General features: G+C 43.8%; 1 pseudogene; it reads right to left on the bottom strand.

The window, feature by feature from the left end:
- Positions 1-14,834: 14,834 nt before the first annotated feature.
- On the bottom strand, positions 14,835-16,027 carry LOC136494609 (senescence-specific cysteine protease SAG39-like; annotated as a pseudogene).
- Positions 16,028-16,654: the final 627 nt, after the last annotated feature.

The following is a 16,654-nucleotide window of genomic DNA, read 5'->3' as shown; positions in this document are numbered from 1 at the left end:
GGTTACTATTTTCTCGGGCAATTTTGTAATTGGTATGATAAAGTTGACAGCCACAGTAAGAGTGGCAAATAGTTAGATGTCCCGTGTTTGGGAAACGATAAATAAATAAGGTAAGGCGTTGTTCCTTGCAGACTTGTGTTGTCTTCGCTAGCTTTGTGTTGTGTTCGCACTTAGCAACCCACGCCCCCGCACGCACGCGCACCAAGCCGCCAGCTGCCCAAATCTCCCAGGCGCGCAGGGCCAAGCCATGTGGTCACTCGCCGCTAAACTCCCTCGTCGGCGCAAAGGATGCGGCGGGCGAACAGTAAAGAAGTAGGATTAGGATTAGACCCGATGATGATAAGATTAGGGTTGTTTCTTTTTTTCCCAAGGGCGTGCGTGCTTTCGCCCCATGTCGGCTAATGATCCCTCCGCTGCCGCCCGGTGCCGCGCACATGGGCTCCCATCCCACCCCGGGCCACGGCACGGCGCCGCTCCGGGCCACTATAATACGCCGGCGAGCCGGGACACGTAGGCGGGGTCAAGGTGCTGGCTGATCGCAGGATTAGCACTGATGATTTGTCGGCTTCGAAGAGGTGGGTGTGGCGGCCAGTGGCCATTGGCAAAGCGAGCATGTTACTGCTGACCTGCCACTGCCGGGCGCGAGCTCGAGGGTTTAATTAAAAGTATAAAACTCGCTCGCTGGATCGAGTTAGCGAAAGGGACAGGCAGGCTGAGCTGTTTGGTGTGGGGAAAAGGGCGTGCTTGGCGTGGACTGGACTGGATGGAGGTGGAGGAGGACGAGCTCGGGATGTGTTGGATCGGCGTCAAAGTGCTTAGCTTTATGTTATGTTAGTGACAAAAGAATAATCACTTGACGATGCTGGTTGACAGGTTGAGGGGAAAAAGCATTGCTATGGCATACATGAACCTGGAGAATATAGTAGTACTGTGCCCAGATCACTTGACGATGCGTTAAGACCATTAGATTTAGATGGGATGGTTCTTGTCATATTCTACCTTTGATTGTCTTCTACCTTAGAGCATCTCCAAGAGTTTCCAAAATCCATTTCTAATCCTAATTTTTTTTTGGCAAGATAAAAAAAAACGGCTCTCCTAAAACTCTCAATCTTTGTGGGAAAATCTACTCAACCACGCGTGCACGTATCGGCTAATTTGGAGGTGGAAAACCGTGGGGAATCATAGGGAGTTGGACAGAGCTCTCAATACGAATGTACAAGAGACAAAGAAACTATAAAAGTGGTTACAGTGACTTTAAAATAGTTCGAGATTCTTGATGCAAAATTATTTTTTTATATTATAGGACCGATATTTTTGGAAACTGATAGAGGAACCCAACAAATATGCTCTCATTTTTTTAGCCAATGTAAAAACTCATTGTTGGTATTTCTCAACACAAACAGAAATAATCCGTAAGCGTACGGAAGTACCGTTGTAGCACTTCAACCGGAAAAATTTAGGGTATCGTATTTTCACAGAAAACGGAGGTAAATCTTCTATCTAGTTCGTCCAAGGACAACACGAGGGTAGAGTTGATAGATGGTAGAGAGGATTCCTATGGTTTTAGACTCTAAGGATAGATAACCTCTACTTTTACCTGCTCACTTCGGGCACCGGCTTACGCCCGGTCTACAAAGCGATACCGGCCTGTAGCTCTACACCGTACCCAGACGTGGGGGGTTACAAGGGACGGACAGGGTTGTCACCACCTGCCGCCTGCCCCTCAACCGTGGAGTACGAGGCAAACGAAGGTAGCCTCCATCCTAGATACCACATCTATGCTATCGACTACTATTCTAGCGCTGTACAGGATGATCCTTCTTTATAAGGAGCCCTCTACTAGAGTATCCACCATGGGGACGGATGGCGAACCCACAAATAAGTAAGAATAAAACTTAACTGATCAAAAGACTTAATAACATAAGAACCACGAACACTCACTTAGCGGACGAATCCGTTGAGGTGCAGGTGTTCGTCGAGTACAAGCGGGGGATACCGACAAGTCCGGTACTTCCCCGAACTCTCCCTCACATCTCTCCCAACTACTCAACTCTAGCTAGCTAGGGACTAAGACCTTTGGAGTGATGCTCGTGGTCAAGCGTGGTAGCTCTTCTTCCTTTTTTGTTGATGGAGTTGTCTGCCTTCTCTTTTTTCCCCCCTTTTTGTGGCCAAGCCAACAAAAGACAGGTAGAGTTTTTTTTAATTATTAAGAAAAACAAATATATCCGGCCTCCAACATTCAACATGTGAATGTGTATGGCCAAGGAAGAGGCCAAAGATGAAATCCGGTTACATAAACAAAAGCGATACTGATCCACTGAGAGCCACCACCATAGACAATAAAACATAACACTTAATCTTCAGTCCTCTTATGATATCTCCACAAAAAACAAAAGATAGGTCTAGAACTTTGTTCTATATTATCTTAAAAAACAAAAGACAGGTAGAGATAAAGGAGCCTCAAGCCGGCCACTTTTCTTCTAGAATTGCTATAGTGTGGACACCTTTTAGTTGGATTTTTTTGGGGTGGTGGGTGGTGATGCGTTGAGACCATTAGATTTAGATAGGATGGTTCTTGTCATATTCTACCTTTGATTGTCTTCTACCTTAGAGCATCTCCCGGAGTTTCCAAAATCCACTTCTAATCCTGATTTTTTTGGCAAGATTGAAAAAAACGGCTCTCCTAAAACTCTCAATCTTTGCGGGAAAATCTACTCCACCACGTACGCGCGTATCGATCGGCTAATTTGGAGGTGGAAAACCGTGGGGAATAATAGGGAGTAGGACAGAGCTCTCCGTGCGAATGTACAAGAGTCAAAGAAAGTATAAAAGAGGTTATAGTGACTTTAAAATAGTCCGAGATTCTTGATGCAAAATGATTTTTTTATATTATAGGACAGATATTTTTGGAAACTGATAGAGGAACCCAACAAATATGCTCTCAATTTTTAGCCACTTTAAAAACTCTTTGTTGGTATTTCTCAACGCAAACAGAAATAATCCGTAAGCGCACGGAAGTACCGTTGTAGCACTTCACTCGGAAAAATTCAAGGTATCGTATTTCCATAGGGAACCGAGGTAAATCTTCTATCTAGTTCGTCCAAGGACAACATAAGGGTAGAGTTGGTAGAGGGTAGAGAGGATTCCTATGGTTTTAGACTCTAAGAATAGATAACCTCTACTTCTACTTGCTCACTTCGGGCATCGGCTTATGCCTAGTTTGCAAAGCGATACCGGCCTGTACGAGGCAAACGAAGGTAGCCTCTAGCCTAGATACCACGTCTACGCTATCGACAACTATTCTAGTGCTGTACAGGATGATCCGTCTTTATCAAGAGCCCTCTACTAGAGTATCCGCCACGGGGACAGACGGCGAACCCACAAACAAGTAAGAATAAAGCTTAACTGATCAAAAGACTTAATAACATAAGAACCACGAACACTCACTTAGCGGATGAATCCGTTGAGGTGCAGGTGTTCGTCGAGTACAAGCGGGGGGATACCGACAAGTCCGGTACTTCCCGAACTCTCCCGAACATCTCTCCCAACTACTCAACTCTAGCTAGCTAGGGCCTAAGCCCTTTGGAGTGATGCTCTTGCTCAAGTGTGGTAGCTCTTCTTCCTTGTGGTGTTGTAATGAGGAGGGGATGTCCTCTTTTTATAGGTGGAGAAGAGGGGGGTCTTTGAAAAATGCCTCCTCCCCTCATGGAAAGCACCAAACCGCCTTCACCCATGCAACCATCATTGGAGAGGCGGTATCAGGCGGCCCACCAAAGATGGGCCCAAGACATGCCACACAGGGTGGCCTCCAACTAGTCCCCAATGACCCCATCTTTGGGGGGGTTGCCTTCCTTGGTCCTTTAGATTGGTTTGGCAGAGTTTTGCGCTATTTTGAGTTGATTAGATATTGGTTTTGGCCTTTTTTTCTCCACCTGATTGGGCCCTGATTTGCCTGGTAAGTGGGCCTTCTCCCCTTGGGCTTATGTTGGGTGTTGTTATGCCTTGTTCTTTGTGTACTTTTGACACGTTTCTTGTGTTATCCCGACATGTACTTCTACAATTGATGAATCATCAAAACCCGTGGAACTTTGTTAGTTATGAGCCCTATTTATAAGTTTGGTGTTCACTTGGATGGATTTTATATAAATGTTGGTGGTAAAACATGTGAGTTAAGGACCGCCAACAAACTCTTCCACACTTATCCCTTTGCTCATCCTCGAGTAAAGTTAAGGACTAAGATGGGTCATCTCCTTGATATGACATCTGCATACAAGTTATTCCAAGCTTCATCTGCACTTGTAAACTTTGGAGTGTCTACCACATTATCTTGGGTGATTGAAAAATGGAACAGCATAGATTCAATTCCCCTTGCATCAATCAGTTTAGAAACTTCGGTTTTCATTTGAATTTGAAAATGTAAACATAACTTAGCTCCTCAAATGATTCTCTCAGATCACTCAAGTTTGTGTTTGGTTCCTCACCTAAGGCATATCATAGTGTTACCTTCTTTCTTTCCTACCTCTAAAAAGCTTATATGGATCTTTGGGTAGAGAAAGATATGAAGGCATACTTACTCTGCATATTTTGTTAAGTCAAATTTCGGATCCAAGGAGAAAGATGTCATACCGTTAGATCAAGAAGTGCCAGTGTGTGGATAAAACAATGTTAAAGCTATACTATACTCCTTGATATGAGTGATCTCTCTCATGAACTTTTATTCTGAGACATGGCTATCATCATTTTCTCTTTTTTCTATGAGCCTTCATGTGCTCATCATATATATTTTTTCAATACTTTGGGACATTCATGTGTCGCACCTTTTTTTCAATACCTTGGGACCTTCATGTGTCCCAAATTTTTTATAACTTAGGACCTTCATGTGTCCCATTTTTTTCTTTTTTATACTTTTGCATAGCCCATGTCTCTTGAACCATATATTGAGAGAGATCACTATCTTTTCAGAACATGGAGTATTTTCCTAACAAACATTTTTTTGTCTACTCCCAGTATAGGAGCATAATTTTGGGTGAATGGAGGCATGTTTTAGTGTATTCCTAGTATAGGAATAGCTTATGTATGTGGGTGTGCATGATCTTGATCTTGGGAGCATGATAACTTTCTTAACAAGGGTCAACAAGATTTGACAAGACTCAATGCAGGTATCAGTAGCATACTTTTGGAGGTCTTAAGTTCTAAACACTAGATATGGCTTTGGTAGGAATTTGCATATCATTGAGGAGCATTCTATTCAAATTTTGATTTTTTAAAATAAATCCCAAGTTCTTCACATGAGAGAGCAAGGTTCTTTTTCATCCTACTATATCACATATTCCAATTACTTAGATAACATGGGGTCCCTATCATAGTTTGTTCACAAGTTATAGGGATATCAGCGAGGAATAAAGAGTATGCAATTTTAATCAAAGGATAGCATGGAGATTGAGCATCAATTGTTTTGTATTTTAAATTTATTTAGTTTTAATCTTTATCCAAATATAGGGAGAGAGGGTGCACAAACCGAGGTTGGAATTGTTGATCTGTTGGGGGAGGTTTTGAACGCTTGTGTGGATTGTCTCCCCCACACTTATTCTTGTACCTGCTTTTATTTAACAGAAAAATAAAAATAGAAACAAACAAGGGCTCTTCTAGCAGAATTACCGAGGAGCCTAAATTCTATTTTTATTATTATTAGTAGTACTAATATCTTTTTAATTTATTTATTTTTTATTTTTATTTGTTCACCCAACTTTTTATCTTTTTAGCATAACTCAAGCAAGGCTACAGTAAAGTTTTATAGTGTATACATAGCCTTGGTTCGTCCATCAAAAATTACTTCCATTGTTTATGATAGTAACTAAAAGTTCATTAACCAAAATTCAACACCATGTTAAAATTTGATTAAAGAAGGCTATTTTAACCTAAGCATCATGCTTAATTTAAAAAGCCTATCGGTATACGAATATTCGAATATACCCAAACCAGAGCATTTGTCATAAATAAAAGAAGCATGAACTTGTATGATCAATTTTTATTTTTACATGGAGATAAATATGAGTAAAGGAGTTGGTGAACAATGAGTGACCTAGGTACACTTACCAGTAGCTTATGTGGATGGATGCTTTTGAAACTGCTGCAGCGGTGGCTTGATTAGGTATGGCCTTTACCCAGGCAACCAACAAGGTTATGCCACACACACAAATAGTGTGTATAGACCACAGTCCTTGGTGGTAGCAACAAAGGTCTAGACGAGTAACCGTCTTGCGGCCCCTTCTCTCTTTTCTTTTTTTCTTTTTTATATCATATATTGTTTTTCTCTTTTTTATATTTCTATTTTTTATAGCAAGGTAGAGCTAACATCATTTTTTTTCTTTTGAACCCAAGATGGCCTTTTGTGTGGATGGAACTTTGTAGTGAGATTTCACCACCCTCCCCCACACATGGACTTTTGTGTAAAAGTTAAGTATGCAATGTCAGGGGTTCCCCTTTGAGTGTGTTCCATCACAAAAGAACATCGATGTGTATTGTTGATGTAGCTCCCATATTTTTTAGCATCATACGCACCTTGTTCTTCTTGATCTCAACCTGAAAGGGTTAGCAACCAAGAATACCCGAAGGTGCATACTAACTTGACAACATGTTCTAGCTTTTATTAGAAAGGAAATTGTTTTTTTACGATAATCATTAAATTTTTTTATGATAATCCAGGGTATCTCCCGACAGTGCTGGATTTATGGTCTTTAAGCTTGACCATGGAAACTTCATCTTGCAGCTATCGGTGGTGGTATAGTTCCCAACTTTACCACCAAACATTTAGCAATAATGTTCAAGCTGCAAGGTTAGTACCACAATGCAACTTCGGGATTTGCAATACTTGTGATAAATGAAAGTATCCACAACCGTCCTCTTGAAAAGTTTTGAAATGAGGATTGAGATCCTCATAGTTGCACACGGTACTAAGCATGATGTCCATGGCACAAAAGTTTTTTTCTTGAAGGATACATCATGTACGATCAACGTTGAATCTCGGCCATTGAGAACGACGTTTGGATGGCCAGAGGGACATGGCTTGGGTTCGAGTGAGGGTGACGATGATTGTTTAGTTTCATAAGCAAGCTTAGGTGAAATGAATGGAGATATAAACTTCACCTCCTCGAACATGTCATGGTTGGGTTGCTGCTTCGCCTTTGGGCTTTCGGGACAAGGGATAGGAGTGGCGGAAGCAGTTGTTCCCAACTTTTCATCAAGGCCCCCATGGGAAGATTTTTCTTAGATAAGATTTTCCAAAGGGTAGCCTATGAGAATATCAAACTCAAAGACGGCATAGATATGGAAGTCTAAGAAAACCTCGATTTTGTCAATTATGACTGGCACGACCCTAGTGATCCCACAGCACTCGAAAAATAGTCCCAAAGGACTTTTGAAGAGTTTATTGGTCGGGACTAGCAGCATGTTACCCAAAAGGTTTTTCGCTAGGAATTCTGACATGATACTAGTCCCGACTATGGGATTGTGTAGGGCTTCTATGTTTGTTTCCCTTAACAAGCAAGGTATGGTCGTGGAAGGTGAAACAATCTGAATTGCTTCAGAAGAACGTTTCACTTCCATTAACCATTCCTTTGACGGTTCCACTCTAGGGGAAACTTCCTTTGTGTGCTTTTTGTGACGTGATAACTTCGACATATTGGCATAATCATTGAATTTGATAGGAAACTCCGAAGGATGAAGTACTCTTTCCTTTGGTGTTTATGGTTCGGGTGAAGGCTCATAAGTCAAATCTAAGGATGGTATGGGTTTGGATTCGACTAATGAGGACTCCTCAACACTTAACATGACTTTGGCATAGAGGGGTTAGGTTCTTATGATGAAAGAAGTGTGACTGTCTATGAAGTTTTCAAGGAATTTTACTTGTTCTGTCATAGATTTGTGTGTGAAATGACCTTTGACAGTCATGTCTAGGCTTACATCAGCATCTATGTCAATACCCAAACAAAAGAGTCATAACAAAATGCTATCGGGTAAAGACAAGTCTAGGCCGGCGTGTATCAACACTGAAAACCTAGCCCAGGCTGCACCTAAAGACTCCTTGCGCTGCTCAAAGTCAAGGATCGCCCTTGGTAGGGAGACGATACAGGACATGGGGAAGAATGCAAGACAAAACTTGTCCTTAAGTTCATCCTAGTCCCCATTCGTACTTTCTACGGCGTGTGTGTACCATTGCTTCCCCTTCTCCATGAGAGACCAAGAAAACAATTTCCATCTTAGTGTTTCCTGTGTCATGCCTGAGATGCTTAGACATGAACACATCTGAAAGTGTATTTGCCCCCCTATGTGGGTTTTGGTGTATTGATGACATCCAAATTAGGGACTAATGTGATCTAAATGAGATATGTCGCAGCTATTAGTCCCGTGAAAGAATCAAAGAGTTGATAAAGATGAAATGGTATCCCTCAATTCTTGAAGTTATAAAGGCGAACGAACTCAAACGCTCTCTAAAGGTTTTAATTTTGATTTTAAGTTTAGGATCCGCCGCACTATAAAGAGGGATGCAAAGTGATTTGGTCTAAGGAAGAAAGAGTGCTCAGGCATAATAATTAAATAAAAATTGGGACACTCTAGCACTTCATGAGCACATAGAATATTTTTTCTATGACTGGCGGTGTCGGAAGTCCCGACGTAAGTCGGAACTCCTGACGGTCGGAAGTCCCGACATAAGCCGGGAGTCTCGGCACCTATGCTTCTGACTAGCTGGCTGTCTGTGCTCGTCGAAAGTCCCGACGATCGTCGGGAGTTCCGACCGTCGAAAGTCCCAACGTTTGTTGGGAGTTCCGACACTGACTTGACCCAAGCCAGGAGTCCCAGCATCAGTGGTGCTGACTGTTTGTTCAATTGTGTGCGTCGGAAGTCCCGACGAATGTCGGGAGTTCTGACACTGACTTTCACCCGTGGACTTCTGACCCATTATGAACAGTGTTTTCTGCTAACATCGGAAGTCCCAGGATCTACGTCGGGACTCCCGACGTGGATCTGAATGGTTGAATTTTCACTTGGAGTATAAATACTCCTCTCTTCAGTTCTAACCGTTATGGACCCATTTCACAGTTGACTCGCTTCGTGCTGAACAGCTCCCAAGCAACTAAAGCACCCCTCTCCTTCCTCCTTTGCTCTAATCTTCGATTCCCTTAGGGTTTGAGTGAAAGGAGAGTGGATTAAGTGAGAGCATCACTTTGGAAAGCTTGAGCACTTGATTTCTTCGTCAAGCCGGTTGATTTTGCATCTATTACTCTTGGGGCTTTGCCCCTAGCCGGCTAGGCGTTGCCCAAGAGCTTCCATCTTGTGGAAGAGCCTTGGGAAGTTTGTATCACCCTTCGATTTCTTAGTGAAAAGCTCAAGTGATCTTTGTGGTGGCTTTGAGAGAGGCAAGGAGGTGGAAAAGACTCCGACTTTAGTGGTCACCTCAACAATGAGGACGTAGGAGCTCCTTTGTGGGGTTGCCGAACCTCAGGATAAATCCTTGTGTCCTGTTGTTGTGATTGCTTGAGATTACTTGAGATTACTTGTATGTGTTTGTCTCTTTGTCTCCAAAATCTCCATTTTAGGGTTTGGACTCGATCTACGGTTTGGAGTCATTATGGCGTCAAGGGAGTGACCCAACATCTTCACCAAACCACTAGGAAGTGAGGTTGTAAGATTATTTATCCGCAAAGTTAAATTTGGCACTGCTTTTGTAGTTCATGTAGGCGTCGGAACTGCTGACGTTTGCGTTGGAACTTCTGACAACGTCGGGAGTTCCGACCCAAACGTCGAGACTTCCGACAGTGGCTGACAGATTTGAACTTAGCATTTGCAGTAAATTTTTAGATACGCCTATTCACCCCCCTCTAGGCATTGTTAGATCCTTTCAACATCTCCTCAAACTCATGCAGGTGCTGGCAGGGGTTTTCATTATCATGCCCTGAGAAGGGTTGTGCCCAAACCATGGCTATTAAACCAGGGTGGAGTTCATAGCCAGATGAAAACTTTGGTTTTGGTGGTCGCTCAGGGAACTTGCCCTTTGAAGCGGATGGGTATGAAATTGAAGTTGGCTTCATGGTGAAGAAGGTAAAAGATTTTTTTTTGTTTTTATAAAAAGAAAAGATACATATATGAGGATGAACTAGGTTCAAAGAAAATAGCAACTGTTCCCTGGCAATGGCATTAGAAATGCTTGTTGGTATTTCTTAACGTAAACAGAAATAATCCACAAGCGCATGGAAGTACCATTGTAGCACTTCACCCGGAAGTATTCAGGGTATCATATTTTCACAGGGAACGGAGGTAAATCTTCTATCTAGTTCATCCAAGGACAACACAAGGGTAGAGTTGGTAGAGGGTAGAGAGGATTCCTATGGTTTTAGAGTCTAAGGATAGATAACCTCTACTTCTACTTGCTCACTTTGGGCACCGGCTTACGCCTAGTCTGCAAAGCGATACCGGCCTATAGCTCTACACCATACCCGGACATGGGGGATTACAAGGGATGGACAATGCTATCACCACCTGCCGCCAACCCCTCAACCATGGAGCACGAGACAAACAAAGGTAGCCTCTAGCCTAGATACCACGTCTACGCTATCGACTACTACTCTAGCGTTGTATAGGGTGATCCGTCTTTATCAGGAGCCCTCTACTAGAGTATCCGCCACAGGGATGGACGACAAACCCATAAACAAGGGACGGATGGTTTATATTTCCCTATTGGTAAAATGTGTCAATGATAGACAATAGACCTGGTGTCAGTACAGAAAGTGACCAACTAGTGAATATTTGTAGTTTTGCTATACGTTGTGATCAGAGGTGGCCTAGCACTCAATGACACAAGATTTATACTGGTTCAGGCAATGTGCCCTACGTCCAGTCGGGGTCAGTCGGTGACTTTATTCCCAAGCCTTGGTGCTCGAAGTTTGCTATGGGGTTACAAACGAGAAGGAGAAAGATGGGGTGTACAAGAGGCCCGGTTGGCTCCGGTCGGAAGGGCCGAGAGCGACGGAGACTCCGCTATGAGCTAAGTGTTCAAGCGCGTACTTGCGGTCTGAACCTGGCGGTTTTATGGTTGTGAGCTATTGGACTAATGAATCTAAAGGAACTGGGCTTGGATCCTTCTGTCGGTCTTCTTTGTTGGAGGAAGCGCACCCCCTTTTATATATGAAGGGGATGGCTTTACAAGTGAGAGGGTGAGGTTACGTATGCTACCTAGCCTTGTTGCCCACGCCTACCGAGCCTTGTTGCCCACACCGACGGGTATAAGATAGTGGTAGGCGCCTACAATACTGTTTCTGTCGCTGTAGAATGTCAGATGCACACGGGAGGTCGTGCTGCCTTTTTCAGGGATGGTGGACGTCGGTACCTACAAATACTGTTTGATGCCTAGAGTCATGTGAGGAGTCTCGCTATGTTTATCCGATACGGTAAATCCTGGTGCCCATACCGCTATTGATGTCAAGAGACACGCGGAGGCCTTACCGTATGGGAGTTTTAGCGGCCTCTACAATACTGTAGAGGGAGATGTCGGCGCCTACAATACTATTTGTGTCAGGGTGGCTGCAGAGTACTGTTCCGTGCAGGGTATGGTCCCTGGTACAGTGGTTTTGACTTGTGAGCCTTGCCTTGCCTTTCTCCGCACGTCTTCTGGTTCCTACCGAACAGGCGTCCCCGGTCGGATGGCTCCAGTCGGCTCTGAGTGCGCCGGTCGGAGAAGAGCAACGAGCAGGGTTCCTACGAGCCCCCGGTCGGAGGAACGCGGGGTCGGAGTCGGAAGTTGGGCTCGGGGCAGGCCTTCCGATCGAAGAGGCCGTCTGGAGGCGGCTGAAGCCCGAATCGAGCGCTCCAGTCGGATAGGTGGGCCGAAGTAGCTGACGAGCGGGCGTTGCTCTTCCTGGGCTTGGCCTTCCGGTCGGTTGCTAGACCGCCCCTTTGCCCTGTTGTTTTTAGACTCTTGGGCCAAGCCTTGGCGCTGAAGCCGGTCCCCGAGGGACCCTGGGTTTATGAACCCGATACCAGGTGAATGTGAATTTTCCTGTCGACGCACGGGAATTTCCCTGTCGATGCCGTACCGACAAGGAAATTGGTGTCCCGACAGAAAATACCTCGACCGATAGTAAAATCTATATTCTGTCGCTTTGTTTCTGTCCGGTGTTTTCCTGTCGGTGTATGGTATTTTACATTTCCCTATCGGTTTCGCACCGACAGGGAAATCTTTGTCTGCAGTAGTGCCCTCAAGATCATTATTCAGAAAACGAAATTTGAAGCTTGAATCCTTTTAAATCACGATGTTTACCTCAACATTTGAATTTGAAAACCATAGTATTCAGACTACCTTCGGCCTTGTGAGTTGTGACTTTCAGTTTCAAATATTACCTCAAAGCTAGAGATGGTCGGAAACATTACCTCAAAGCTAGAGATGGTCGGAAACATTACCTCACAGCTAGAAAGCTCGTTCCAAATAAGTGACTGGATAGGAAGCAACTAGGAAGCGACGGCCCAGTTGCCCGGCATGATGCACGTGCACCCAGTTCACAAGTCAACGCAGCTTTGCTTTCAGACCACGCAATTTCTGACCTTTATTCAGGACGACGAAGAACCTTGCGCGCCACTCCACTGCCCGACCTATTTAACGGCCGCCTCATGCTACCAACAGAAAAACACTCGCTGCAAGCCAACAAGAAGACTCAAGAGAACAGATGGAGCCAATGAGCGGCCACGGAGAGCCACCACGCGCCGAGGTCCGGCACCACCACTTCGCCTTCCTCCTCATCCTCCTCCGCCGCCTCCAGCTCCAACGAGAGCCACTGCGAGCACATGCTGCTCCTGCCGTTCCGAATGGCCATGCAGGGCCATACCAGCCCCATGCTGCTCCAGTTGGCCCACCGCCTCGCATGCCACGGCCTCTGCCCCACGCTCGTCACCACCCGCTACGTTGCCCTCCTCACCGCGCCGCCCCCGCCCAGCCCCTTCCGCGTCGCCGCCATTTCAGACGGCTTCAATGACGCCGGCCATGCCTAGCCGATTGAGGTGATGGACGGCGATAGCAAGGGTGAATTTGGGATGAATGCTTGCTATGTGGATGCAGAATATGGACAAGGCACAATGCAGAAAGGAGGAAACTCAGGCAAGATATTGCTAGTCACAAAAAAAAAGGCAAGAATATTGCTGAATTTGCTGCAAAATATCCATCATGTCGTCAAACAATAAGCATCTAGTGATATGGAATTTATATATTGCTGAGCATAACAAGTCTTTGCATTGCGACTTCTGTAACTTCGAAGGAGGCCAAAGATGTTGGTATTTTAATGTTTCAACACTCAGGAATCATTGTAAAAGTAAACTCACATGATGTGTGTCATTTAATTGTTATGTTGTTTTTTGGATAGTAAGTGCTCTACTGAGGACAAGCAGGAGATCATAGATCTTAGCTTACATAGATTACTACTTGTGCATGTAACCTTTGAAATGTTAGGAGCATACGGTATTTTATTTGGCTCCTTTGTTTATGTAAATCATGTATGTTTATTTCTTTTGTTACCCTCAGATGACCAGAAAGTTCCTGCAACTAGGAAATAAAATCAAGAATTAAGCCCATTTTTGGTCCCTCAACTCTCATCATTGTCTAATTTATGAAAAAAATACTTTAGATCTTTAGATATTTATGAAAAAAAAATATATATTTAGATTAACTTATTGATAAATATTTATATCTATTAAAATATTTTAAATAACAGAACTTCAAACAGTCATCAACTATTAAGTTGTAGATCCCAGTGGTGGTAATACTACACCACGTACTTTTACCGTCTGACTACCCATTGGTAAATATACACTTTTAGCGTCAGATGTCTGACGCTATATTGGTGTTGTGGTGTAGTGTAATTTCTTCATCTGATTTGTTTAAATAATTTGAAATTTTTGAATTTCAAAATATAAGAACATAAAACAGAATTTTGGAATCATAAATGATTTCAAATAGAAAGGTCATCAGCTACAAAGTTGTATATCTCATTGAGGTCTACAACTTCGGTTTTGGTTATTTCTCCATCCAAATTCATTCGAATAATTAAAAAATTTAGATTTCAAAATATGAGAATTTCAAACACTTAGGTTATATTTTAAATAAATTTAGATTCGGATTCAAAACAAAAATTCTAATATATAAAAATCCAATAATATATAGATAAATATTTTAATATACAAAATTCTGATATATTTTAAGTAATTTAAATATACAAAAAATTTCATGAATATCTAAAGAAAACTAAATTAATTGATTAAATCCATTTTGGGCCGCTCGGCTCTTACTTTTGTCTAACGTTGGCACGTCAACTTTCAAAACCATTTATTTTGACCACCGAGTTGGTTTTAAGTGGTTTTCATATGCCACTTGGGTCAAAATTAAACAGTTTATGATAGTATGAACCGTACCCAACGATATAAAAAATGGACCTATCAGCCTATAGCTAATAGCTATGCAATAGACAAACTAGAACATCTTCAAAATATACTAGACAATCCAGCACCAGTCAGTAGTTCAAGAGACGATGGCAACAATCTACTGACAGTTTACACGAACTAAATAACCAGTTATATATGTTGCACCCATAAATAGAAAGGGAAACATGGTATAATATTAGAACTCTGAAGCCACAAAAGTACTTTCAAATTATTACTCATTTTTTCCACATCTGGACCAATTACAAGGTATTCATTTACAGAACATATCCATATGACACAATATACAGACACCATCAGTTTATTGAACCCACGTGTATTAATGTAGGGAAGTGATTACGCATTTGAAGCTCGGCTTATGCAGTAGGGTAGGATGGTTGCATGGCAAGGCCACACATCCCCCTCTTGTCAGAAATGTCCTTCTCCATCCTCAGCAATCCATTCTCACACCACGTTGTGCCCCACGAGTTCTTCATCAGCCAATACTTGGTGCCATCACTGTCCTTTCCATAACCAATAGCTGCAATGCCATGGTCTAGGTCAGTGCCACAAGATCCGGTCATCACACCACCAGAGTAGAACTGAAATGTCATGTCGCTGCCGTCCACTGCCACCGAGAGTGGCTGGCTGGCTACCGCCTTCATGAGGGCAGCCTCATCGCTGGCAGGCACATCCTCAAAGCCCTTTTTTGATGTAAATCCTCAAAGCCCTTGATGGTTGCGGCGCTGTTGGATAAATCCTGACTGGCACTGGCCATCTTGCGTGGTGTAAGGGTAGTCAGACTCGGTGGTAAGGCCACCGTTCTTGATGATGAACTTGAAGGCGTCGTCCATCTCACCACCATTGCAGCCCTGGTCCTCACCATGAACGTTACAATCCACCAGTTCCTGCTCCAAAAGTGAGATGAGCTTCCCGCTGCTTATCTTTACAGTGCCCTCTGTGGCAGCTACAGCTGAGAACGCCCAACAGCAACCTGCATTCATTCATTTTGATCAGATGGATATCATCCAGTGCTGTAATAAATAATAAAACATATTATATATGCACACATAGGAGAATTGTGCATGTGTGGTCACCTAGCTAATTTTACTTACCACACTGCCCTTTGTTAGATTGTAAACGTGCCTCGGCCCACGGGCCTGCCGTACCCGGCTCCCCATCGTGCCTATATGTACACAACATTGGTTATTGAGTAATACATCACGTATTCCCCAATTCCTGTTACACTTTCACCCTTGGTTCTTGATGGGCGTGACAGCACCCTTGGTCCTCCAGTCCACAGTTGCCGGAAGCGCAAGGGTGCTAACATTCTTGTAGTGGAATCCTGTGGGCACCTTCACCACATGTGGGTTGAATCCTTTGTTGGTCTAGGTTGCTCTGAATTCTTCGTTACTAAGGTCGGCAAACTGGTTCACAGCAAGCCAGAACTTCCGGCTCTCGGCGGCGTTGAACTACTCGATGAACTTGACGTTGGCTTGAACACCTGGAACCGGTATGCCTTCTTAGTGTCATCCTACTAGACCATCCACTGCTCATGCCTCGCCATCATGGCCGAGTCATCGTCAGTCAGTTCCCGAGCTGCAAGGAAAACATTGTTTATGGAGAGGCTCTGATATTAATAATAAGGCTCCACCAAAGGCTGCATGGAAGAAGTTAGTCTGGTTTCCAAAAGACAGTGGTGGCTTGGGGGTGCTGAATTTAAGCATACAAAATGAAAGTTTGCTCTTAAAGCATTTTCACAAATTCTATAACAGGCTGGATATTCCTTGGGTGCATTCGATTTGGGAGAAGTACTTGTATGGTCACTCCTAGCCACTCGCCCTCGCTGAGATGCGCGAGGAGGGGCCGAGGGTTGCCCACAGGGAGATGGACGAGATAGGCAGCAAGGGTGAGAGGGACGGTGTGAAAATGCGGATTATATGCTTATTAATTTGTCTGGAAAAGTAGCTGAGAAAAACGCCCTCCTTACACGAGCGCCCCGGGTATTTATAGACCATACCCGGGGACATGGTGGAATTACATTACGGCTAGGACTCTGAGGCTGAGAACTATACAATGACCAAGGGTACGGCGATAAACTCCTTTCTCCAGCCAACCACTCCTGGGCCCAATCGCCTTGATGGGGCCACTACTGCTGTCAGGATGGTCCCCTCCATGGTGGGCGCTGAACCTTCGT

Source organism: Miscanthus floridulus, chromosome 11 (genome assembly GCF_019320115.1).
Source record: "Miscanthus floridulus cultivar M001 chromosome 11, ASM1932011v1, whole genome shotgun sequence".
Lineage (NCBI taxonomy): Eukaryota > Viridiplantae > Streptophyta > Magnoliopsida > Poales > Poaceae > Miscanthus > Miscanthus floridulus.
Note: the sequence above shows the minus strand (reverse complement) of the source record. Positions and strands in the feature narration are given on the sequence as shown.